The sequence below is a fragment of the Cygnus atratus genome, chromosome 4 (genome assembly GCF_013377495.2).
Source record: "Cygnus atratus isolate AKBS03 ecotype Queensland, Australia chromosome 4, CAtr_DNAZoo_HiC_assembly, whole genome shotgun sequence".
Classification (NCBI taxonomy): domain Eukaryota; kingdom Metazoa; phylum Chordata; class Aves; order Anseriformes; family Anatidae; genus Cygnus; species Cygnus atratus.
In genome coordinates, this window is record NC_066365.1 from 19,554,968 (window position 1) to 19,582,485 (window position 27,518).

Sequence of the window (27,518 nt, forward strand, 5' to 3'; positions counted from 1 at the left end):
CAGAACCTCTGTCATTAAAGTTTCTATAAGTGGAGAAAGCTCCAGCCCCAGCTAGGGACATGCTGTACTCCCAGAATACAATAGAAGAATAATGGTCACATTTATGCACTTGAGTTTTTTCTGGGCTTAATGCAATGCTTTCCTGGAAGTTGAAGAAGCAGCTTTCTTTCTCTCTCTCTCTCTCTCTCTCTCTCTCTCTTCCTTCCTTCCTTCCTTCCTTTTTCTTTTCTTTCTTTCTTTCTTTCTTTCTTTTCTTTTCTTTCTTTTCTTTCTTTTCTTTCTTTTCTTTCTTTTCTTTCTTTCTTTCTTTCTTTCTTCTGCAGCTGATGAGAACATCCTGGAAATTTCAGAATGTTAATGAAGCACACTTCAGTTAAATTTTTCATATTTCATTTTTCCCTCTGAAATCTTAACTTAATTGTCTTGGACTTAAAGAAAATTAACAAAGTTTATTTCAAATGCTTCATTTGACCTTCAGAATGATTCCCAATATGGATAGCTTTTCCTATCCATATTACTCAGCCTCTTAATAACTAGAGGTGCTATTTGCCTTGAAATTCCATCCATTCCCTGCAAGCTTTTCTTGGTTTGCAGTGATATTATGTGTAGTTCAGACAACATGACACTGCTTTTGGATTGAATTATTACATCAATCAATACACAGTGGGACGAGTTACTGGTGTAAATTTAGAATGTATGGATATTAATAGCATAAATGGGAGGAGAGTGGAACAGAGTTACATTAATTGGAAAGGAGAAGAACAGAAATATTTAATTAATTTCTATCAAGTTCAAAGATTGAAAAGAGTTGAAAAAAGTTCAAAATGAGATTAAAATGGCAAAAACTGGAAGTCAAACATCATGTCATGTAAATATCTTGCTTTAAAACTTATTTTGAATAAAGGACATATTAGAAAAGGAATTCAACATGCAAAATAAAATGAAATATTTTATATGTGACCTTCATCTTCACTAAGAAAATAAGGAATTAATTTTCTATTGACCCAAACAGGTGGGTTTTTGTTTTGGGTTTGTTTCTTTTTTTGTTTGTTTTGTTTTTTGTTTTGGTTTTTGTTTGTTTTGGTTTTGCTTTTGCTTTGTAATTTCAGTCAGAGAGACATAGAGAAAATAATGAATTTTTTGCACAAAAGTGGGGAAGGCTCCCCACTGCTGTTTGTAAGTCTTTCAAAAACTTAGTTTTTACCCACCTCTACAAAACATTTTGGGTTCCTCACCTCAAAGGCATTGCATAATTGCAACGCATTACTGTGTTTACACTGTTACCCTCAGGATATAAAACATAAGAAATTTTTGTGGCCTATGATTTCATTCTATACAGTGGTCTGCCTGACTATTTCTTATGTTGTCTACAGCTGTAAGAGCTGGAACACAGTCACCCTTTTTGTAGAAGAAAAAAACTAAAGTTTTTGTTATTGAGGGACCTTTGTCTGAGATGGCCATTTTTCTTTTACTATCTTCTAGACATTTATATATTGGAGTTTCTCAACAACAGGTTCAAGTTATGCTCCATAAATATTCAACAACTGTGTCCATATAATACACAAGTGCATGATGATTTACTTTTAAGAGTTCGTAATCACGTTCCACGCCTGCTGTGAGGACTTGAATCAGCCATTCAGTATAGACACAGTTATTTTACAGATCTGCAGGTGGAGACTGTTGAGCAGAAGGGTCAATGACAGGGGGTTATCCAGCAGTGGAACAGCCAACATGGATCGCTTTATTCTGCCAAGTAAGGAGAAGAAAGTTGAATGATACATTGCAAGAAAGTTTCAGCAAAGACAGATATTTAGGATCCAAATCTCAAAGATTATCTCTGCTTTTGTATCTTCAGAGTATGTGCATAGAAAGTAAAAGGCCTGTTTTGATTAACCAAATTTAAAGGCTTGTCTCCATAATTTAGGCATAGAAGCAGGGCTCACTAATCTCCCCAGAATCTACTGCTGTTTTCACGCAGGCATTTAGTTTTAATTATTGTTTGAAGAAACAGAAAAGTTCTGTATGAAAAAGTAATTACTAAAATTTTCAAAAGTTACACTGGTTGCCCTGCATGAAAGACCTAATAAGGGGCACTAAATGTATGAGGTAGGGTTAGTGACAGGTCCATACAGAATAATTTTATGTCACACAATGCTGGTAGTGCATGTATACTGTCAGTCACCAATTGGTTTTAGGCTCATGAGAACCTTTGTTGACCTCACAGTCTTCCAGTCCAGCCTGCTAAGGTTTCCCATACTCTTTCCTGAAACCCTCTTTTCTTATGTGTAACCAGAAGATATTGCTATTCATTTTCTGCATTTCACAGGTTCCTCTAGTCTAAGGAATTCCTATACTAAGGAATATATATATCTACTAAATTAGCATAACTCCTGTAATCTCTTTCAGTTTTATACACAGCATTAATGAGTCACTCTCGTTTCTTCTCTGTCTGGTAGGGACAGAGTAATTCAAGTAATCATTTCCTTTACTGTTTCTTTTTGGAGTGTTTTTGTTTGTTTGTTTGTTTGTTTGTTTTGTTCACTCATCTGTTGTATTTAGCAATAGTGTTGCTTTGCTCTACATAAAGCAATAAACCTTCTACCTCTCTCCCATACACACTGATGCTGTGAGACTACACTACTAGTCTCTAAACACCAAGATGCTATTCAGGTTTTGGATAAAGGATCCACCAGAGGTAGTCAGATGTTTGTCAAGCAGTGTTTCAAAGAATGTTGCATGACCTATTTCTTTCAGGCACAAGATGATTCCATGTAACTTTTAAATCAGGGTACAAATACACAGTACCTTTCATTGTATTTTGTGACCAGTGTTTCAACTACCACTCATTATATCTACTTTCTTTTGCCAGGGCTATAGGACTGCTCTGTGCTCTCTTTTCCCATGAATTCACATTCCCATCTTCATTCTTCTGCCTCTCCTGCCCTATAAGAACAAAATCAGGCAATAATATAATCTTATTTGTAAATTCTCTTGAAATTATCAAAGGGGTGTTGATGTTTCCTTTATTATTTCAGCAAGCAGTATGGCAAAAATGGTACCAACAGACACTGTCCTCACAATTAAAAAAAATAGTGGAAATGCCCAGCAAGCCTGATTTTATGTGCCACAGAAAATGAATAGCAAGCAACTAAAACAAGCAAGTGCATTTTTATAACTTGAAAAGAGGTATCAGCTTGGGTTAAATATTAACACTTGAAATGCTCTCCCACTCTCCACCCCACCCCCAAAATAAAGCTAAAAATGTTCAGAAAAATAAAGTACTAAAAAGGCAGAATTTCTGAAAAGAGTTTTTGTTTTGTTCTGTTTTGTTTGATAAATACTACAGATGGTAATGCTTTTAAGAAAACTCCTGTCCTGTCTTGTAATCACTACTTTTTTTTTTTTTTTTCCAGAAGGGTTTTTGTGCATATTATCAATCTTATTTATATTTAAGAGAAGCCCAAAGGAGCTTCTCTTCTCCATTCTACCTAATAATACTTGTCAAGAGCAGGTTTCAGTAGTGAGGAGATTGAGCTGTGTATACATATGGATAAATACTTCTAATAGCTATTTTAATTAAACAAAACTGGCACCTAATTTGTAAAATTAGCCATTTATACACAGATGAACTAGTCTTTGTTTCTTACACTTCAAAAGAGAGTTCTTTTATCTGTTTACAAACTTTAATAGTATCAGTGTGGTGAAAACTGTGCTGAGTTGGAGCTTCACTAAGCATGGCTTTTCCTATTTTAATTTACAGTTGTAATATGAGCCTATGAATATTTTTCAGCTCTGAAAAAATTTTCATTCAAGTTTTCATTCAACAATCTTTCATCCCCCCCAAGAAAAACAAATGTTTTCTGTTTTGGACAATATTACAACTCATTCATATTTTTATAGGAGCAACATATTTTTCAGAGTATTTTCTCACATATTTCTGAAATATTTCCGAGACTGCTGTAGTTTCAATGAGGAAAAAAAAAAAAAAAGATACCGCACTCCTCGTGGGTTGTCTTGTCCAGACCTCCAAAAATCATTATCCCCTTTGCAGTATACAGATTTCAGATCCACACAAAATCTTCTTTGAAACAGAAAAAAATGGAAGGAAACATTTCCATACATTGGCTCTCATTGCTGAAGTTCTTCATATCACAGAAAGGGACTATAGACATGAGAAATGAAAAGAGGTGTTTTTCTCATTCATTTCTATGGAACCGCTTTCAGTGTCTCTTAAAATATGCACGATTCCTACACAAAATGTAAACTGTAAGTGGTGCCATTTTGTGACTGTTTAATCACATGAATTAGACAAACACTTAGCTTCTATTAATTTTTTAGGTAAGTGGCCATTATAATTAAATCAGAAGCCTTCAGATTTTTTAGGATTTTAAACCTCCTTGTAGATTACCACTTGAAAACTACTGCTTTCAAAGGCCAATTAAATATGCATGATTACTGTATTTCATAGCAAAGAGCAAAGAAAATACCACGGCTAATACGAAACTGCTTCTTAAGATGTCAATAGATCCCTTAAAAGCAAAGACCCAGTGCCTAAACATGTCTTCTCAAAAATATTTCTGCCTTCTGGCGAAGAATTTTATCTTTATAGCAGTAATGAAGGAATTGAATAGGTTGTACATCAGGTAGCAGATGACTTTTTGAATACTTTCTTGTTTCATATAAAGTCACAGAGAAAATAATTTCATGCACAAATCTTGCTTTATTTATTTATTTATTGGCCCATACACGGAATCATGTAGCAGGTTTTCCAAAAAGACACTAATTTATTTTTGGTTATAAAAGGATAGAATTGGAATAGCTTTGGAATTCAAGATTTGTGATACTTGTTTCTCTCCTCAGATTCCTATTTATAAATCAACATAAACTAAATCATCATCTATAAATGGAAAATATCAAGGCCTTGATCACATGTCCAAGATCAATATTTTTTTAAATAACTCATACATGAATAATTCTCTTAAAAAAAATGTAAAAAATTTGCATAAGCAATAGATATCTCAGTAGGTTACACCTTTACATTATGCTATTTTTAAGCCAACATCAGACAAAGTGACGATGAGACTACTTTTCTATTTGGTTCTCTTTGACTTTTTAACTCCAATAACCTGTCACAAATTTACAATGAAATAAACTGGTCTTGTTATTTTGGCACACATCACTGTGTGATGATTCATCACAGTTCGTCAGGAACAATTCACAAGCATGGCTGCTGGAAATGGTTATCAAAGCTCCCGCTGTTGAAGCTATGGAGTACATAACATCCTTCAGGCTACACAGCCATTATCTGTGCAATGCAACCTACTGCAAAACACCAGCAGACTTGCCTTCTTTCCAAAACCCTATTTTTGCCTGTGGCTTGGCCTTCATCTCTGAGCACTGCTTCTAATCCTGACTGCAGTCCTGCTCAGATGTCTTGTTGCTTCTGCCACACACCAGCAAGGAAAGCTGGACAAAAAACCATACACACAAATACCTTTAATGATGAACTTCTCAAGACCTCTTTTATGCCAAAGTTGGAGGCTTTGATATTCTGTATCCAAAAACACAGTAGTGTTTACATTTATCTTTAAGTTGACTCACAGGGACAACCTCATGCATGGGTGTGAAATTTCCTTTTAAGAAAAAGGGATTTTCATTTGTATTAATTTTGGTTGCTATCCATCATTTAAGAGACCAAGATTCATAAGGAATACCATTAGGTAACCTTAAGAACAGACTAGATGGTAGAACTTTTCTCTCTCTCTGATATAATTTGACATAGTTCAATTATTACAATGGAAGATTTTTTTCTTGTACCACTTTTTTTGCTTTCTTTTTTTTTTTTTTTCCCAATAGTTTTCTCCTTTAATTTTCTACTCAGCATAGCTAATTCAGAATTGGCAGCATGTGGGAAGTAACCAGGATCTTACAAATATAAGTGTGAATCACCACGGCATGTAACATGCTGTTGTTTAGGGATACAGACTCATAAAAAGCAGATGTTACCAGTCAGTTTTGGAAACTTGAGTCATAAATACAGTATTATTCTATCAAAAATAATAACAGTTTAAAACAAATTATTTTGTAACACTACTGTATTTGAATTTTTCAAGTATTATCAACCTCAAAGGCTTTTTTGTTACTATTTCATCTGTCCCACTTCTACTCTTACTCCCTTTCCTTTTTGTATTTTTTCTTTTATTTGCAGAGCACATTTTTTTGTCTTTGTGTTCAAATTATTTCTTTTGTTAAAATTGCTCCAGTTTTAACCTTTACCTCTTTTACCTTTCTTCTTCATCATATCCCTCTTATTAAATACCTTCACCTGGCTAACAGACAATACCACTTGTCTGTCACTATCACCTCTGCTACACTAAGATTGAGACACTTTCAAAGAAAGGAATAAACCTACTGATCATCCTAAAGATGTCCCTTGTAAGCCTTAGAAGGTCTCTTATCTGTTGTTCATCCCAAGATTTCCTAGAATTTTGACCCAAAGTTTGAATAATATAGATATATAATATCCAATCACATTAAATAATAGTTAATCACTTAACCATAGCCAGTTTTCTTATAATCCAGTGAAGTTTTCTTTGTCACCTAGGACTAGCTGATCAAATAAAATAAGCTGGTTTTTTTGTGTGTGTGGTTTTTTTGTTTGTTTATTTGTTTGTTTGTTTCTAGCCAATTGTTTAGCCTAGCAGTTTCTACACTCACTTTTCCAAGCTACTTCTCAAAAGCAGTGACCACATGGGTAGCAAATACAGAATATTCTTAAGGGCCCTGGACCATTTACCTGTCTAGTGCTGTCCTGCCTCCTACCAAATCATATTGCTTATCTTAAGAGGTCACTGCTTTTTACTACCACCTAACGGGATTACCAAAGAAATAGTGATGAAAACTTTATTCACAAAACAAGTGGGAGGTTACAATTTAACAGTCTTATTCTGTCTGTATTATGTAAACAGCATATCACCCATGTATATGCTGAATTGTTTGACCTCAGATGTTTGCACAGGGATCTCAGGTCCCTCATGAACCAACAATTCATGGAAAGCTTCTGCATGTTATGGAAGATAAATGTGCATCTTTCATCAATATTTTTTTCCTTTTGATAGGAAAAACTGCAAATATTTTTTAGACTTGTAGTGCAAATGATGATTTGTAGAGCAAATAGGCTGACAAGGCACTAATCAGAAAATTAGGAAACTGACATTTGTATCACTGCCCAAACTCAGCCACCTAACATGACTTGGACAAGTTGCGAAGTCTTTCATTTTATATCTGAAATGTATACAGAAAATAGTTCTATGTCAAGTGAGAAATAAAGCATGAAGACATGAAGCTCTGTGATGATCTCACATACTACGGTGGTTTGTAAACTTCATAGGTCTCCACTGTATTTAGGAAAAATGGTATGTGAGGTACATATTTTTGTTAAAAATGACATTCAATTGGATTTTTGTTTTCCTGAAGCAATTTTAATAATATATAAATATTCTTGGTGTCAGTGTCATTTGACTATTGTTTAGCTGCTTTTCTTCATAAAGCAATATTTTTGAAAGCTTGTTTTCCATTCAATGAATGTTTTGTTTCAGAAACATAAATTTTACTAGAATATCTACTTTGCTAAATACATAATGTTCTGTGACTGATTGAATTTATGCTCTTGCCTCACAGTCATTCATTTTACTATATTCCTGATAGTTCTTTATTGGCTTGTTATTTTTTAATATTATAGCCTTATATCTTTCTTAACTTTTGCACAGTTTTCATTTTTGATGTAATGTTGGTACTTCTCTAAACTCAGAATTATTAATTATATTAATTATGGGAAACACCATTATACACAGTATAATAACTGTGATATATAGTAATGGAGACCAACTGAAAAGTGGTGCTCACAGAAGTGTAAAAGCATGACAAGATAGTCTGTGCCCTCAATAGCTTTCATCTAACTGGTGAGATAAACATGAAAAAAGGAAACAAGTATGACATACACATAAACTTGTCAACATTGATTTCATCTTGGTCTGCAGGTATATACGTGTTTTTGTATTTGAGGCTTACTTAAGAGAAAATAACCTAAATAGAAAGAAATGTGAATGAAAGTAAATTGTCAGAAAAGGAAAAAAAAAATAAAAGTGACAGATGTAAGAAAGGAAGCAGAGTAGGACAAATTACCAGTCACTCTGTGACCACTCAAAAGAATAAAAAGACCAGACAATACTGATTACCAGTGATCTGATGCATTTCCTCATAGACAGAGTACTACTACATTTGATGTAGGAAATCCTCTATTCAGTCAAGCAAAATCCCTTATGTACATATTCACTTTCCTTTTTGGCTTGATAGATTACACAAAGCTCATACAAGCTGGTGAAACAACATTTAAACAGCAAAAGCCTGGGAGATGGGGTGTTAAAACTCTTTTATAGTACATACAACATCTTGCCAATCAAAGCAAAGGAGCTTTAGCATGGTTTGGGACCTGGTATGGCCCCTCAAGCACTCTCTGCTTCACTCCACTCTGGGGACTGTTGCTTCTCTTTCATCGCACATTTGTTTAGGTGTTGGATTCTTAGCCCCTCTCCCTATGCCTCTAACAGTTTAGGTAACACAAAAAGACATTGACCCCTGGTAGGAATCTTGAGAAAGTATGGGAGAATTTTTGAGAAATCTGTTCCATCTGTCCCTTTCCTCATCTCAGTAGAGTAGGTTTACTGGCAGCAAGCCATTACCTGGCCTTTGCCAATCCCAGATAAGATTGTCACTTAAAGACAGATGCTTTTCCCTTTCTCAAATCCTGCATCGGCCTTTGGCTGGGCCCAAGCAGCTGGCTCTCTGACTTTAATACTGTTAAAAGACATCTGATTTCTAAGGCTTATCTAGTTCAGTAGCAGTTTTGTTGTTTATTATTGATAGCAAATAAAGCTTCTTGGGACGTATTGCATGAATGGTGTTGTGAAATAGCAATTTGTATGTGCAACTGCAGTTTACCTACGTGCAGAGATCAATACCTGTTGTATTTTGCCCTCTTAATTGATGAAATATGAGTTTAGAATGTAATCTTTTACTGTCTACTCCTCATAGCATATCAATCCTTCTATGTAATATCTGTCTCCTTAATTCGGACTTAAAATCTTTAGTTCTGTAGGCTTTTCTCCTTCCAGTAAAATAGATAAAGCGCTGAAGTTGTTATGTTAGGAGGATATAATATGGATCAGAACAGCAATCCAGGCTTTTCTTTGGATGGTTTAACTATCTTTTTCTCTGCTAAGCAAATCGAATCTCATATATTCAACAGCAAGCTGGATTTATATTTTAAAGCAATGACCCTAGCTGATCCAATAGAAAATTTGCAACCACCTGTAACTTTCAGGGAAAACCAAACTTGTTAACAAGGTCACTAGAAAGTTACTAAGGTCTTCTTTAAAACCTCTTAGAAGCTTAATAATTCAATTGGGCTTCAGATCAGAATGCTGCTGTACTTTGAAGAAGCACCCAATAATCTATGATTTATTTAATTTTTCTCTTTTTTTTTTTGTTTTTGTTTTGATAACTACTATAACTTAGCTTAGTCCATCCTTTTTATTCATGCTATTTCCATTTTAAGTGTATATTGCTAATAAGTTTGGAAAAACAAATCTTTTAGGAAGCATGAGGTGAGAGGAAGGAACAAGTCAACTTGAGGATGGTTTTGGAAAATGCATGATAATTTACTGAAAACCTTCTCCAGGACCCAGACTCTTGTGGAGTGCCACTGTCTGCCCCTCCATGCCTACAACAGTCTTTCTGTGGCACTTTGGGTGATATTCCTTACAGCTAACTTAGCCATGCAAAAATTAGCTCTCTAGAATCCTTCTGTGTAGAATTGAGTAAATGAGCTGCACTTTAGAGGTATATCCCTCTCTACTGACTGATAAATGGCACTGAGATAGATTACTTGCCTATTCAACCATTTAAAATTATCTGAGATGAATCTCACTATTTGTACTTATTATTAAAATCTACTATTAACTACTAGGTCACAAATATAAAATATGTGGATATGGATAGTCTCCTCATACCTGATTTCAAAAAAAAAAAAACATAAAAAATAAAAATAAACCTCAGATTTAGATTTAGTCAGCTTTCTTCAGGAAATTTTCTTATTATGAAAATCATTTGACCAGCACAATATGATGTCTTTCCCAGAACGGCTACTTCCTCTCGCTGAACTCAGTTATAATGAAGAAGATATTTCAAGACAGGTCAAGAAAACTACTTATATTTCTTGTATTCATGTGTATGTTGTTTGTTTGATGTGGGTTTGTTTTCCACGTAGACATGGCTTGTAGAAAATGGTTGCAATTTTCTGAGCTTTGTGATCACTAAAATAACTGCATATAATTACATGGCAGAAACAAAGTAAGGCTTTAATTGATTTAATTTATTTATGCCTCTCTTAATCCTATTTCATCCATTCAGTTTTATCACCTTCCTGTCTCTGCTGCTGTCTGTTATCACTCTAGCCCTAAACCTCCCGCTGTCTGGCTATAACCAGTGTAAACTTTTTATTTCTGGCAGTTAGCTGATCCTATCCCAAATGCTTTTTATCCCCCACTGAATGTAATCTGACGTCTTAACATTCCTATATCTGCTACTTTACTCCATTCTCTCTTTGTACAAAGAAACCAAATATCTTGTGTTTTCCTCTCCACTTTACTACATTGTTCTTATTTTCTGTGGACTGAAGGAGCCCTCAAGGCAGACAATAATCAGCAACCATATCCAGTGTCTATTTTATATGTGATATTTATCTTATAACAAATATATTGACACTTATTCTTTATTTTTAATTTACAGATTTTTCTTTCATTTCATAGAGATAGCTGGCTTCATGACATCATTATAACTTCTCTTGTCACCATACTGTCACAGAATATTCAATATTAAGATCTTCAGGGAAGGAGCTTGCAAAGCATGCTGAATCTGATGTCATGTATACTTTGACAGGCCACAAATTCCTTCATTTAACCTGATAGAATTAGGCTGATAGATAGCAAGTTCAAAATGAGAATGTCCTACAGCCCCATGAATAGTCATGCCACGTGCACACTTATCATTAAACCTTTCTCTTTCTCACAAACTGCACAGAGTGCTTGGGGGTTAGGGTGAGGGAATCCACTGAGCATAAAGAACCAAAGAAAAAGTTAATATTTCTTGGTTTGTTATTATTTGGGGAAAATAAGATTTCATTTTTGCAGTTCTAAAGTTAGAAATAAAGTTAATTTGGAAAAAAAAATAAAAATAAAAAAGCTAGTTTCATGCAAAACTTCATCACACCTTCAGAAACACAGGACATTTTGTATGCATTTACAACAGTGTTTCTCAGTGAAGTCCTCCCTCAGGAGTCTTCATTTCTGGAGGGAACGCAGTTAAATGGTATTTACATAAAGCAAAGAGAACTTTTCAGAGTTATTTGGCAGGAGTCATCCAACCATCCTGACATAACTTAAAAGATTTGGAAAGTACTGAAATAACTAATTCTAAAGATATCTCCTCGGAAAGATTTAGAATCAAAAAACAATATACCTTATGTTTTTAATCAAGGAAGTACCCTGTCTTCCATTTTTAAAGAATTCTTTTTGTCTGTCTTCTTTTTCTTAATCTCATGCATTTGGTTCTATGAGTTTTTCAGGTGCATTAGTTACAATTTACTTTTCCCCTTCAAAGTACTAGAATTTTTTTTTCCTCTTTTCCCTGTGTTTGTTCTGGTAAAGCTTGCAAATAAATGGATAGGGAAAAAAAATCTTTCTAAGGGAATGTAGCTTCTGACAAAGGGCAGACCTCAGTGGCAGGACCAGCACAATAACATTATTCAGAATAGTCAGTTAACTCTTAAACGGTATGATGGTTAGATGTGATAACCTGAATAATCTCAAAATATGGATATTGCAAAGTAGATAAAAAAATAAGCTAAAAAAAACATATGACGACTAATGGAGGAAATAAAGGTCAGCTAGGTCATAGAAACACAGAATGGCTCAGGTTGGATTAGACCTTATAGACCACCTAGTTTCAAACCCCCTGCCATGAGCAGGGTTGTGACCTACTAGATCAGGCTGACCATGGCCACATCCAACCCAGCCTTGAACACTTTGAGGCATCCACAACCTGGGCAACCTGTTCCAGTGCCTCACCATGCTCTGAGTTAAGAATTTCCGCCTAACATCTAGTCTAAGTCTCCCCTCTTTTAGTTTAAGACCATTTCCTCTTGTCCTATCATTATCTGGGTATGTAAAAAGTCACTCTCTATTTTTTTATAAGCCTTCTTTAAGTATCAAAAGGCCACAATGAGATCTCCCCAGAGCCTTTTCTTCTTCAGACTGAACATCCCCAGCTCTCTCAGCCTTTCTTCATAGAAGAGGTGCTCCAGCCCTCTGATCATCTTCATTGCCCTCCTCTGGACCTGCTCTAACAGCCCCACATCCTTCTTGTGCTGGGGGCCCCAGACCTAGATGCAGCACTCCCGGTGGGCTGCACAAGGACAGAGCAGAGGGAGTCAATCACCTCCCTCGGCCTGCTGGCCACACCTCTGTTGAAACAGCCCAGGATGCAGTTGGTCTTCTGGGCTGCAAACACACACTACTGGCTCATGTCAAGCTTTTCATCTATCAGAACTCCCAAGTCCTTCTCCAAAGGGCTGTTCTTAGTGACTTTCCCCACTCTGTACTCAAGTCTAGGATTGCCCCAATCCAGATGCAGCAGCTTGTTCTTAGACTTGTTAAACCTCATTAGATTTACATGGGCCCAGTTCTCAAGCATGTCCAGGTCCCTTTGGATGACTTCAACTGCACTATTCAGATTAAAGTCAACTGCAAACTTGCTGAGGGTGCACTCAATCCCAGTGTCTCATAGATAATGACATTAAACAACATTGGTCCCAACATGGACCCCTGATGGACACCACTCTTCACTGGTCTCCACCTGGACATAGAGACATTGACTGCAGCTCTCTGGCTGCAGCCATCCAGACAATTCCTTAGCCACTGAATAGTCCACCCTTCAAAACCATATTTTTCCAAATCAGAGATAAAGATGTTGTGTGGGACTGTCAAAGGACTTACAGAGGTCCAGGTAGATGATATCAGTGATGGTTCAGATGATTCATTTGATAAGCACTGCACAAACATGGGCATGTTGCTTTCAGCACAACATAGAAAAACAGAAAAAAAATAATGAGGATTAGGTAGATAGACATATGCAGTATAAAATCATGTTCCTATACTAGTCAATATTTCTAAAGCAGTTACTTCGAGAAAACTCAGTTGGTGAATTATTTAAATGTAACTATGTAATAGATAAGAACAAAGAATATCATACAAGATGTTATTTGCATGAAGTCTTGATACCATAAAATTGCCTTTAGGATGCAAAGAGTGTCTCAGGGCACTTAGTCAAATATTTGCACATTTTATACCAATTACCCATACACTTTAGGCACACGTTCAAACACTCAACTACTTGATGATTATAATTATTGTACATTCCATGTTTCTGAAACACGCCAGATTCCTAATTGGAAGGAAGAAAATTATCTTGAGGCATGCTCTAACAAAACAATGAAAAAATAGCCCAGGAACAATGCCCTTTTTGTGCTGCCTACAATATCTTCCTGCTGTATATACAAAAGCACAATAAACTTTTAATCTGAACTAGAAGAAAAAACATCCTGATACCTTAATACTTTAAGAGCCAAAGAGAAAACTTGCCATTTTAAGTGGCTTTATACACAACTGAATCCATTTCTATGTTTACTCTCATTATACAATGCAAACTAACATTCTGTCCTCTGTACAATAACCTCCCTGAAAATAAACCAGCAAGGCGTCAAATTCAGCAAAGGAATGAGGTACCTAGTGTGCAATATAGCTTGGAAATCAAGTCCAAAGAGTACTCAGAAAAACCCTTACTGTGCTGCCATCCAAACTACCAAACTGACTCATGTTTTAAAGCTAAATTCCAGAAATACCTATAAATGACACAGCTGAGCAGCTCACAATGCATTGCTCATACCTTGTTTATATGACTGTTAGGATCCAAAATTATGTCATTTCCTTCACATGCTCTCCAAATAAATCAACTTGAGAGCCATCATTAGAGCATATCTAATACACAATCTTTTATTTTCAGTTCAAATGCAGCTGCAAGTAACTACAGTCTTTTAAAATGTCCTCTTCATCATGAAGATACAAAATTCTAGCTCAGTCCCTTCTTATGCCAGTTTAAAACGATGTTTCTTTATTTTTCTTTCTGTGAGTAAGACTAGAAAAGGAATAGGAAATGATAGAGGAAACACCTAAGCTAGAGCATTTTAGTGCCTAGGATAGTTTCTGAAGATGCCTTCTTCCCTGAGCAGATTTTAGAAATTTTCCAGTCCTTTAAACACAAGTCTGTGTTTGCTGCCTCCAGATCATTCACTTTCTTAGTCTAGTACCCAAATTACCATGTTGTGGCATCATGTTCTCTCTTGGACCCATGAAGTCCCAAATTTCTTCAAATAAAAGGTGACGGTTTGAATTCTTCAAGTTAATAAGGAAATACTAAACCAAGATTTCTGTGTTTCTAGGTCAAATGCTCTGACCATAAAATTGAGGTTCTTCATCCAACTGTATTTAAGACATAAGCAATTGTCTTCAGGAGAGGCATCAGGTTGCTTAACTCAGGGACAGAATTAATGACTCAGTCAACCTCCCAATTGTTTAACACTCAGCAGCTATACACACAGCATGTTATTACAAATGTCAATCTTACTTTACTCATGAATTGCTTGGGAACTCAGATTTATAATATAAAACTCTCTCCTGGGAAGAAGGCCACAGAAGTAACAGCACCAAGAAATGCATTTATTTGAATTGGTCTTTTAATATTCATCACTTTGATCTTCCATTGTTTGCAAAATAATTTGCAATTTGCTTGCTTTCTTAGTATTAACTTAGGTGTTTGGTTTTTTGTTTGTTTGTTCGTTTGTTTTTTGGAGTAACTAATTAGTTTTCCTGATGCTGTCCTGAGAAAGTAAAAGTTACGTTCGTGACTTCCTGCAGCAGTAATATATTGTGTCAGTCATTCACAATGTGCACAAGTATTTTCAACTTTATAATAATCTTGTCATGGAAATCTTTCTGTAAAAGAAGTTTTATATTGTCTTTGTGGTCTTCCTGGAAGAAAGATCATCTTCCCTATAGTCTTCATTCATTGTTCATTTGAATATAAATTAGGTGAGTTAGTGACACTACAACCAGAGCAGTGAGAGAAGAATTGTGCCTCCATAATAAGCCATGCAATGTTTGCCCAAATTATGGCTAAAGGCTGTTTTATTTCTCGTCATCCCTTCCTACTGGTGAGAACTAGTTTATATTCCGTTTTCCACATCTTCTTGTAAAGAATAAGTATTACAAGATTCCCAACATTTTCATTTCAGTGTTTCCGCAACTTTGAGTCTCCCGGTTCTGAATGAAAAGGTGACAAATCAGTTGTCCTCCAAAAGCCATGGGCTTCAAGCAGTTTAGAAAAGGTGGAAGAGGCCTTGAAATGCTGAAAGGAAGGGACTGGAGAAAGTTTTGAAAAAAAAAAAAAATTTAAAAAAAATATGAGTATCACTCAATCCATGGAGCTGCAGCTAAAGCAGAAGTCAGTCTACATCAAAGCAATGTTGTAAGCTGGTCCAGTAAAAGCTTATAAAAAATGTGATTATAAACACTGTATCTGATGTCTATCTGTCCCACTCTCAATCCAGTTGAAAAACTGCATGTCAGAAACTTTCCTGTGAGCTTTATGTGAACATTTTGTAGGAATTACAGGCCTCCATGTGTCACTGTTTTGAAGAGCTCCACCCAGATCCATTTGAAATTCCTCAGCGCGTGGGAAGATCCCAGCCAGTCTTGAACACTCTGAGTGATTCCAGGTTCTGCAGAGATCCATGGTCCCCTGCCTCAGAACTTAATTCTCCAATTCGGCAAGGGAGAATCTGTTGCAAGCTACACAGTTTAGGTGGGTTTGTTCTATTTTTTGTTTGGTTGTAGGTGTTTTTTTTTGTTGTTTTGTTGGTTTTTTTTTTTTTCACCCTAAGAATATATATTATTCCAATCCTTTCCTTTTAAACAGAAGTGCATTCATTCTTCAATGTATTCCCATGTGAATGATCACATTAATGAATCCCATTTGTCCCTGGCCTGAGATACACATGAAATGTATATTAAAAAAAAAAAAACACTTGGCTCAATTTTACATCCTAATATGCAAAGAAAGAGCAGTGTAATTGAACAAATCACAATGTGGAAGTTTCAGACGGAATCACCAAATGATTTTACTATGTAACTATAATATTACTTCTGCTTTTAATATTGCCTGAGCTGCTGAGTAAAAATATTTTGAATGCATCGGATGATGTTCCTGAGGTCATTACAAGAAAAAAATCTCTTTCTTCTCTTGTATAGAGTGTGGCTCCCTATTGCTCATTCCTCGCTTCTTGTGTGAAGTACAAATCTTACAATAGAAACAGAATGTAAATTGAAAATAAACCATTTTACATTAGTTCTTCTTCATCATCATTTCACTTACTAGTAGAGAAGTTATTTCTCTCTTCTCCTACTTGGATTCCTTTTCGATATCTTCTCACAGCTTCTTGCTAAAATTGTAAAGAAACAGTTAACAATGAGTAGTATTTCTGGATTTGTTTCAGTCTTAAACTGCAGATAAGAAAGACATATTGGGACACAAGTTCTTCTAGCTTTGCTATGTGCCATTTCACAAGGCATATTTCTTCTATCAAGAAGGACTTTGTCAAAGCATGTTCTAAAGGACTAAATTATCTTCTCATTGCTCAACAGGTATAACAGGATCCTTTCTTTTTTTTTTTTTTTCAAAATTAAAAGGTGTTATCTTATAATATTCCCTGTCAGGGATAAGAACTGTTCAGGATATAGGAGGGAAGAAAAAAAAAATAATCCTTCCTAACCTACCTACCTAATTAACATTAGCATCTCAGCAATATAATACTATCACATCATCTCTGATTAGATTTTTAGCAAATTGAAACTGATAAAGTAAACAAACTGTATGACAATGACTAGAAAAACACCATACAGAATTTAGTCACTAAGTATTTTACATGTGAATCATTGAAGGTAAAACCTCAAAGACATTTAACCAGTAAAAGATTAAGTCAAAAGTAAGTATGAATAACATCTTTTCAGTGTATTTTGACCAAGTGCAGAAACAAATTATAATATTAATATACAGAAACCATTAATGACAGCAGATTCATACAATTTTTTCACTGATGCATTTTTCTTTAAATAATCTGAATATAAATCTAACTTAACAAATATAAATATTCTTCTTTCATTGAAAAAAAAAGTCTTTTCCTTTGGAAACTAAGAAGTCCTGCTAGTAATAAAAAGAATATTGCAAGTTGTTGCATCGTTAATCCCTGTATAACCAGTTAAAGATTGTAGTCATAATTGCTTTAGTAATGTTTTCCCATATTGTCTTAATGATTTACAGTACTATAATTTTCTTGGACATTCCAACCTACTACTCAGGTAAAGAGAAGTACAATTTGTAGAAAGAATACAAGACACAACCTTGGCAAAAAAAAAAAATAATATATATATATATTTTAAAAATTGCTACTTAGGGCATAAAATACAAATTGCATTTTCTGACAGCATACTCATTTCTCAGTTATGTTTAGCAGCAAGATCTAATAGCAAATCTCAAGTGATCCATTCCCAGTCCTCCTTTGTAGACATTTACAGGCATTCATTTCAGAGATGAGGACAGATTGAACCCCCGTTCTGTGCAGTCTGGGAGCTTCTGTGCTTGAGGAAATATTAGAACTAGTAATCAGATGTTTCTGTCAAACAATAATCAGAAAGTAGGAGCATAAAATCCATTGGGCAATGGTTCTGCAATTCATTCATGAAGTGTGAAGGACAATGCTTGTAAAAGATCTTTTTCTTCTAGATGCAACTGCACAAGCTCCCGGTGTTAGGTAGTCTAAAGAGGTGAAACAAATAAAATAATACAAACACTCTTTAAAGTCTCAGTCTCTGCACTAAAGCCCTTCTACTTCTCTGTCATTCTCATAGAATACTATGCCATCTGCAGAGAAGTTTGCGGCCATCTTTCCTACTTTGTTAATTCAGAATTCCTCCTGAATTGTAAAAAAAAAAAAAAAAAAAAAACAGAATTATGGAAAGGGGGGGAAAGGATTCCTTTCTTGTTTCAGAGTATTCTCATAGCTCATGCAGCATTGTCTTGAAAACAGATATAGTGTAAGCAGCTGAATACTGGTATACCAAAGGGCTTTTGGTTCCTGTGAAACTGAATGATGTTTGACCTCAGAGTTAATTTTTCCATATTTCAACTAATATTACAGATAGGATATACAGATGCAATTAAACGAGGCTTGTGAACTACATCATCAGTCATTTCAAGCCTTGTAAATGGTTTTTACTCTACCACTTTTAGCTTGCATTTCTCAAAGTCTGTTTTAAGTAGGACATTATTTTTTTTCTGGGAGAAAAAAGACAAAGAAAATAAATCATTATCAGTGTCCTGGAAACATATTATTCCTATTATTCTCTTTAAATTCAGATTAAAATTTTCAGGACACACTATATTTAGAAAATATATGTATATACTCTTCATTTTTTTCAGATAGATTAGGATGAAGAAATAAATAAATGCATAGCTAAGAATAATGGTGGTCCTGTAAAAATACCGAGCGAGCAATAAGCTGAATTAATGTGCTACTAGACCAAATGTATCCTCTATTTTTTACCTCTACAAACAGTAATCTCAGTGTTCAAAGTGTTTTGAGCACAAATGCCACAGGCAGTAATATCTAGCTTAAATTTCTTCACACAACAGCTGGTTTCAGTGATACCTTCATTCATAAGTCTTAAGAAATAAAACGACAGCTGTAAGTGCCTTGCAGGAATGCATGCTCCTCTTTGCATTTTCCTGCAGGTTGCTTGGGAAATCACAGAGCTCTGAAACAGCAATACCAGTTTAAAGGGAGGACTGTGACAACCGTTATGTCATGACATTGTGGAACAAGTACTGCGGGCTATTTACAGCCCATTCCTCTTCCTGAGTTTTACACTGTAAGCCGGAGTAAAACTGCTATTGACTTCAATGAAAGCCATAAATGCTTGTTTGCTAAAGTCTGAACTACAGTGTATTTGTTTAACGAGTTCAAAAGACTCTCCCAAATACCTGGGAGCACCGGATGAGACAATATTTATACATGTTAAGATAGAATGCCTGATTCTCTACCACCTTCCACTTGTACATTCATTAAAACTTGAGTGCAGCTTCTATTTTGCCAAGTCTTTCACTTCACCCAAGCTTTTGTCCTCTTAAGGTTTTCAGCCTGGTGAGTCAACTGGCTATCTGCCAAGGCTGCTTGGATCACCTCAGCTCTGAAGTTCACAGATCAACAGATTTGGTGGGAATAACAGTGAACTTATAAGACTCATTTGTTAAACTTCTTCTAAACAGAAGTCTATTAATTAATTAGTAGTTTATAATATTAAACTAGCATTTTTTTGTGTTAATGTGTTTTTTAAGTGATTGATCCAGAGTGTCTTCAGGTATACCCCAGTGAAAATTACAGGTTCTTTTATAAACTCCCTTCAATGAGTCATATCTTCAGAGGAAACAGAGCAAGAAGCTAAGATTGTTTAGCTCACTAGAAAAAGTTACTTTTTATTTCCAAAATAAAGGAAAATGAAATGTGATATTTACAAACTTACAAATGATTTTTTCTACTCCAAAATCAGATTTTTATTCTGAATTTATTTTGAATGGGTATGTCACAGTTTACTTACAGCATTTGCGTTTCCACTGTGAAAACTCTTTTGGTGTTTTGACTCTTAATGGCTGGATATTTTTTATGGATCCTGTCTCTTTTGAAAACCTGGTACACCAACCTAACAAATTTTATACTGTGACTGAGTATACTGATACTAGACATTATGGTCTTACTGATATCAGCTGACCATATCCTGAATTACCCTTAAAAGAACAACTAGTTTAACTTAAGAGGACAAAGTACAAACTTCATTACAGGCTACCTTTTATGAATTGCTCTGTGTGGAGTTAACTCTTGACTGCTACTTGGAACAGCTAGTCATTATATTGCCAGAAAAAAAGACCAATCAGCTACAGGAGGTTGATAAGGTGTTGAGCCCTTCCCTGGCAAAATCCCTTTTCTCATGGCTACTTTCCAGCTCAGTCAGAATAGCTGTAATTTCCCAATGGAAAAGGTTTCTCAGGCTTTGAGGAAATAATATACCAGCCTTGGGAATAGCTAAATATTATTTTGAGAGTAAATCAGAACCCGTGATTGGAGTACTTCCCTTAAGCAAAGAGGAACAAATTTTCTGAGTCTAGGAAATAGGATTAATGCTGTAAGTACATGAGATTCACCTGTTTCATATTTATTCTTTTAAATCCCTGAGTGGTGTATCTAATGAATATGTGCATGAAAATGATTTCATCGAAGAACAGAATTTTAGTTTTGGCTTCAATTGGAAAAAGATGAGATTTGGATATACAAAAAATTTCCACAGCAAAACAGGTACTTGGTGTCAGTTAAGATTTAAGCTAGGAATTCAGTTTAACTCAAATCTGCTGTAAGCTATAACTATATGGAGGGAAAGTTACCATGATTTAAGGGATGTACTATAGTACGTTAATCTGTGGAAACAGGTTCAATGTGTGACCTCTGTGACAGTTAGGCCATATTATCTCATATCTCAGAAATCTTGCATCTGTCCAGGATAACTCAGGCACAACCACAGGCCCTGCTGCCTTGCTGCTTTTAAGTCATCTAAACACGCTGTGGATATTGCAGATTGTCTGTGTCATTGCTGTGCTCCATCCCACATTGCATTCTCTCTCAATAGTTCCAGAGAGTCTTTTTATCTTCATCTCTGTAATAAATCTTACTTGGTTTTAAGATCTTCTTTCTTCATTCTTTTCATATGAATTCCATGGGAAATTAACAATTTATAGTTCCTATCTTGTACTTTCAGTTACTTGACTTAATGGGGGGGGGGACTGTTTTCAAATAAAATCAATACCTGCTTGTTTGCAGCAATTGTTTGCAACAATTTATTTTTCAATAGAAAAGGTGCCAGTATTTGCTATACTTGGACTGTGAGTTTGTATGAACCTCTATCTTCTACAAATGCTCTACATGTCATAGGTTATGTAGTCAACTGGTAAAAATTACTGCCCAAAATTGAAAATTGTTTCTATACATTCTCCCCGCAAACATAAACCTGAGTATACAGTATCCTAAACATATCTGCTCCTTTTTCAGACCTGTTTCTATTTAAATCTCTAGATCTGCATGGCAGTTAGTCTTAAGAAACTCATACAAACCACTGACTGTTCAGAACTAGGACCTGAATCAAAACTGACAGAGATGAGTGAAGAGAGCACTCTCAACCCTTGGACTAACTCTGCCCTTTCTTCTGATGGGCTTGTGCCACATGTACAGGCAGTGGAGGGTGAGTGGGATTCTGTAGAAGGAGAAGAAATGTATTTAAATGTAACTAATGAATTTGCATAAAATGTCTGCTGCTGACTTCTTAACCCAGTCCAGCTTCTGCTGGTATAGATTTTAGGCTTCTCTAGATTAAGTTAGATCTTAAGCCTTGGAGATGTGAGGAGAGGCTGTTCAAATCTGCACCAGCCAACAAGCCATAGTTACCTTACCGTAATGTAAGCCATTTTACATTACATCCTGCACTACATCCTGCAAGTAGCATATGCAGCATTTGGAAGGCTTCCTCCTTCAAGTGTTTTTTTTTTTTTTTTGGGGGGGGGGGGAAGACGCAAAAAATGAAAGGCTCTTTCATTTTCAAACTAGCTACTTAAATATTCATATGACTTTAAATCTTGTTACTGGCTCAGAACAATAATAGTTTGCTCATAGAAATCCCAATAGTAATGTTTCAATAAAAAAGATAAGTTGTACCAATATTACTTAAAGGAGAAAAATAGGTGACCCCAAATCTTACTGTTAGAAAGTTAACTATGGACCAAAATATACACTGCTTTTGGGTGATCTTTCAAGATGCTGTTAAAGTGCATAGGTGAGCTTGATCATTAAAAGGCAATTTATACTGTTCTCATTAAGAGATGAGTAAAATAGGAATCATGATTTTGAGAGCTGCACAATTTATTCTTAATAAAATTGTTACCATTTCTTGTTCTGTGATGAAAATGACAAAAATATTTTAACACCATCCCTGTGAATAAGAATAGGTAAAGTTTTCACTAAGAAGCACTAATTCGGGTTCTTCTCTTTTCTACTTGAAAAAAAACTTCTCAGGAAAGCTGTTTAAATCAGCAGAATCTTTTTAATGTAAAAGAGTGCTATGAAGAGGAGAAAGATTCACATGGTTTCTTTCAACTTACACTTCAGTTCTTCATTTCCATTTTTTTAGATTGCACTGCTGAAATTACACAGATGACAGTTCTGTTTTGACTAAATTATCATGTCAAGTAAAGATGGGGGTAAGGTAAAGTTTATATACACCTATTCATTTAGCTTTTCATATCAATATGAAAAAAAAAAAAAGTTTCCTTCTCTTCTAAACACTTTTCTCACCATTACCCAACAGTAAAATGACTTATATTAGCATTTTACCCAGAACTGCTCTTCAGTCAAGATTCGTGCTTTGCTTTACCAGTTCAAGAACTTTTCATCATCAAGAAACATTTATAGCTGTTATATTTATACACAGACACAAATACAGATGAAGTATTCCATGAAGTAAGAAAGATGCTGTTATTAAAAAATGCTTAAGATAAAACTGAGGGACTATGATTATGGAGTATGTACTGTAACAGAGCAGAAATTATAATTTAAAAAGTCCTTTTCCTTTCCCTTTACCAAATTTGTATTCATTTTTTTCTATGATATTAAGTCCTTTCTAGCTAAATCCACACAGGCAACCAAGCATGGCAACACTTGGCTCCTAGAGATGTTCTATTTAATAAAGAATTCCATGTGTACCCATAAACAGAATATTCATTATTTCTGTATAATGCACTGAAGAATGACATCCACAGATATGAGCATGCTGATGCGGAGAGCCACTCATTTGTATAAAGTGTGAAAGAAAAAGATTGGGTGAAAACCTGCCCCCCTTCTTTGATGTAGTTAGATCTGGAGACGCACATCGCTTACACGCAAAGTTAATGACTAAGTTAGAGCCCGTGCACTAAAAATGCACTGCAATCACCAATGGCTTTAATTGATTTTGAGTCAGTCTCTTAACCCATATCAACACCCACAAGTATAAATATGAATGGAATATTTTATATAAAAATATAATATACATGTATACATAATATAATATATTTAATATGTATTATATATGATATATAACCTAACATATATATATATGGTATATATTAGAAAAGAAAAAAAATATAGAGAGAGAGAGACTGTGGAATGAACTAGAAACCTCTGTAATGCAAGCCAAAATGTAGCTGTTTTTTCAGTTAGTAGAGATTTCAGACAATAGAGGTCCAGGTTGGGTTCATCTATAATGTTGCTAAGGAAACCTCAGTTGTGGCATGACCACACCCTGTCACACAGCCTAAATGCCTGAACTCATACTCATAGTCAGGGATGGGTTCATAGGGCAGAAGTCTACTAGCTGTCAGGCAAACCCTATTCAACATAGGTAAATGCATCTTCATTTCACTGACTTGCCATTTCCTGCAGAAAAGAGCATTTGGTCTATTTACAAAATCTGAGCAAGACCAGAGAGCTAATCCATGACATACATGCATATATAACTGATAGCACCAACATTGATCCAGTTGGATCATCTGGATAGTAACAATTCTGAATGTTAATGAAAAGAGGGAGGAGGGGGCGGGAGCAGAGGGAAGTATTTGGAAAAGAAAGGGAGAACAAGATGCAAAGATATTTTGTTTCATTTATTTATTTATTTTGATGCATATGTTCCTTTGATATGAAAGAAACAGAAAGAGCAGAATGTGTAAAAACAGATGTGAACTACAAAGCCTCCCCACCAACTTCTTGAGAAGGAAGATGTACATAAAGAACAATCTGTGTGGCCATTAAAGCACAAACTGATTCAGAAAGGGGATGTGAAAAAATGTTACAGTAAGCACATAATTCATCTCAAAAGTTGAGATGCATATAACTATCCCAGAGTTGCAGGGAATTAGTCTTTCTTGTATGATTAAATACAGCCGGTATTTGCAAATATGAGGAAATTGGTGCATGACTGATCTAGAGCATGCAAAGTTTGTCAGGAAAAGCAGTATGTCTTTTAGATGAAACTGATATAGCTGGAGCAGGGGGAGACAAGGTGGCAAATTAAATTATAGCTATCTACAACTACACTATCACACCACTGATGATATAGATAAGATCTTAATTTTGTCTGAGAATCTCATCCACTCCTTTAGTACAAAACAGTGTGGGGTGCTTATTATTGGCCCATGCAAATTCCAATGACAGCTCATCCCTCCCCACTGCAATCCTAGTGGACTCTCTAAATGACAAGGTCAGCTTCCTGCCATAGTTTGTCTCCTTGACCTTGCAATATGATTTTCAAGGGTTATAGGTCTTTTCTAATGAACCTACAGTGAACCAGTGAACTACTTTCTTTTTCTTTTTCATTTCCTTTTTTTGTTTTGTTTTGTTTTGTTTTGGCTTTGCACTTACAGTCCAGAAAAAAACCCTAAATGCCTGATGGTTTTGTCACATTTGGATTGTCTAGCTGTACTTTGTTTAGTTACTGTTTCTCATAGAGTACTTCATCTGCACCTTCAGGTTCCTTTCTTCTTTTTTTTTTTTTTCCTTCTTTCAGTTTCTAACACTGAAAAGCATTGGCTTTTAGTATCAAGAGACAATTAAAATGTACACAAGAAGTGTACAACAAGAGAAAAGTCTGATTTATGCTTTTGTTTTGATTGTTCACTGATTAACCATGTAATAATTATCGTTTTTAGTACAGTAAGCTTTTGTTTGGTGATTTTTATACAGTTGTGCTTTTTATTTCACCTTCAGTTTTTGTGATCCCCTCCCTATCATCTTCTTCAGTTTCTATTCACCCCATTCTCTTTCAGTACATACCCCCAAACATTTTGGTAATTTTCTGGATTTCATAGGCCTACATTTCAAACTTACCTCTTCTTAACAGAGCATTTTGCTGAGAGTAGCTTCCCACTCAGTCATATGCATTTCATATTAAATTGTTTCATGACTTCTTTCAAATATTCATACATTCAACAGAACTGAAATGCTGAGTTGGGTGGTCCCTACTGCTTTGCGGTAGAGGCAAGAGTAAAACATCATGTGTGATTTCAACACTGTTGTTTATTGATAATTCAGAAGTGATGTGGCTGAATCAGCAGACTGTCAGAGGTCTCTGGTGTTAAATCTTCTGTTGCCCAGCATCATGAAATTCCATGTCCTGTCATCTCTTTCCACTGGAAATGCCTACAGAGGTCTATAGAGGCTTTGTTTGAAGAATGGTGATCAATGATAGGACCCAAGGGAACGGAGTCATGCTGTGACAGGGGAGGTTCAGGTTGGATATCAGGAAGAGGTTTTTCACTAAGAGGGTGGTTGCACACTGGAACAGGTTTCCCAGGGATGAAGTCACAGCACCAAGCCTGTCGGAGTTTAAGAAGCGTTTGGACTATGCTTTTAGTCATGCGGTCTGAATTTTTGGGTAGACCTGTGTGGTGCCAGGAGTTGGACTCAATGATCCTTATAGGTCCGTTCCAACTTGGGATATTTTATGATTCTATGAATGGCAGCAGAATCTGTCCCTCAGGCAGTGATTTTCTTTGCTTTTCCTCTAGATTTCAGTGATATATGATAAAAATACAACAGAAATGATTAAGTGTGATAGCATCTTTGACTCAGACTGTCTTTATTTTCCAGCCTAATTATATAACAGAACTTCACTCTCCTACTCAGACTGCTTCAAAGCTTCTCCAGCTGGGCTTGTTCTTCATACACTGCATCAGATAATACTACTGTTTCCAAATCAGTTGGTACTGTCACTGAAATAACAGCTTCCTCATTCAAACCTAAAACCATAGCAGTCTTCTCATTAATTATAGCAACAATTTGGAGGAGATAGCTGTTGCACATTACGGCAGCGTACACAAATCAAAACATCAGCAAAACAGAGTAGTGTTTAGAGCTCAGTAGTAATAGACTGGCATCCATGTGCAGCCATTTCCCTACAAATGGCTAAGTTCTTTTCCTTTTACATAGTGAAAATGTATACTATTTAAGCCAGAGCTAAACTTATCCAGAATTCTGCCCAAGTACCTGAACTTTGCAACAAAGAGACCCAAAGTTTATTTTTACTCATTTATTCCCATGCAACTCTGCCAATGCTAATCAAGTTGCATAGGTCTGACCAGAACCTAGCTTCAATTTTCTTGACACATTTGCTTGTTTCATGACAGCCATTTCTTTGTGGGTTACATTAGTTAGAATGGAGCCAGATAGCAACACCTTATTCAACAGAACTTATTCTTTGAATGATCCCACTGATACAGGCACCTTATTTTTACTAAAGAACAACTGTCCTACATATGACAATGATACTCCATAGTAAAATGATCTGTCACGTTGTTTTGATCTGTTCCTTCCACTTAGCAATCAAGCACCTTGCTAGGTACAAACAGTGCCCCTCAGCACCACTCAAGCCTTATTGAATCCTGAGGGAATGTAGGACACAGTTTGCCTCTATGATAGGAGAAGTCCTGTTAATGTTGCTAGATGCTCTTAAGTTATACAGTGCCAGGGATTTATAGGAGCCACAGCAGCAATGGATGAAGAGAAGATACTCTTAATCACTATACCCCTCATTTCTTCTCCTTTCATCTGTCCGTCCATAAACTCATAGCTAGTGAGCCAGCACTGTCCACATACGCTGGTGAGTGCAGACCTTCTGGCTCAAGAGGGGACACAGGTGCCTTGAATGACTAAGTATCCCTCATATATATATATATATCTTTATATTTACTGAAGACTCCATGCCCATGCACCTGTCTCAGGATACCACATTTTTATTCAGCTGTTGATGATTCTGAATACAATTGAGCAAACAGCTCATTTGAATTCTTCACAGCTTATTTGCTTCTGCATCTAATTAATTACCTGATCACTTCTAATTGGAACTGTTGCAATGGAACAGCTGTTTTGTTCTGTGCAGTTAACAATTATTTCCTCCTGGTCAGGATACAGGACCACTTTTAGTGTGATGATCTGCAAGAGAATATTGAAGAAAAAAAAAAAAAAAAGGACATTTTCTACCACAGGAAGTTTCACCACAGTCACAAGATTTTACTTTCATAATATTTTTAATATTTTCTAGTATTGTTAGCACTTGCCATTCCAAACATTTCCAAAATATATGGTTCAGTGTAATGATAGTATT

The 27,518-nt window shown here is 35.6% G+C and overlaps 1 long non-coding RNA gene across 3 annotated transcripts; it reads right to left on the reverse strand.

Moving 5' to 3' along the window:
* Positions 1-357: 357 nt before the first annotated feature.
* On the reverse strand, positions 358-27,341 carry LOC118253523 (uncharacterized). 3 transcript variants are annotated; one of them, XR_004780457.2, is made up of 5 exons: positions 27,239-27,341; positions 16,606-16,672; positions 13,113-13,188; positions 3,995-4,162; positions 358-1,746 (listed from the first exon to the last, which is right to left on the reverse strand). It is a non-coding gene; the product is annotated as an uncharacterized LOC118253523 (long non-coding RNA). The 3 variants fall into 3 exon arrangements; XR_004780455.2 differs by lacking the exon at positions 3,995-4,162; XR_004780456.2 differs by lacking the exons at positions 3,995-4,162; positions 16,606-16,672; positions 27,239-27,341 and adding an exon at positions 13,725-13,760.
* Positions 27,342-27,518: the final 177 nt, after the last annotated feature.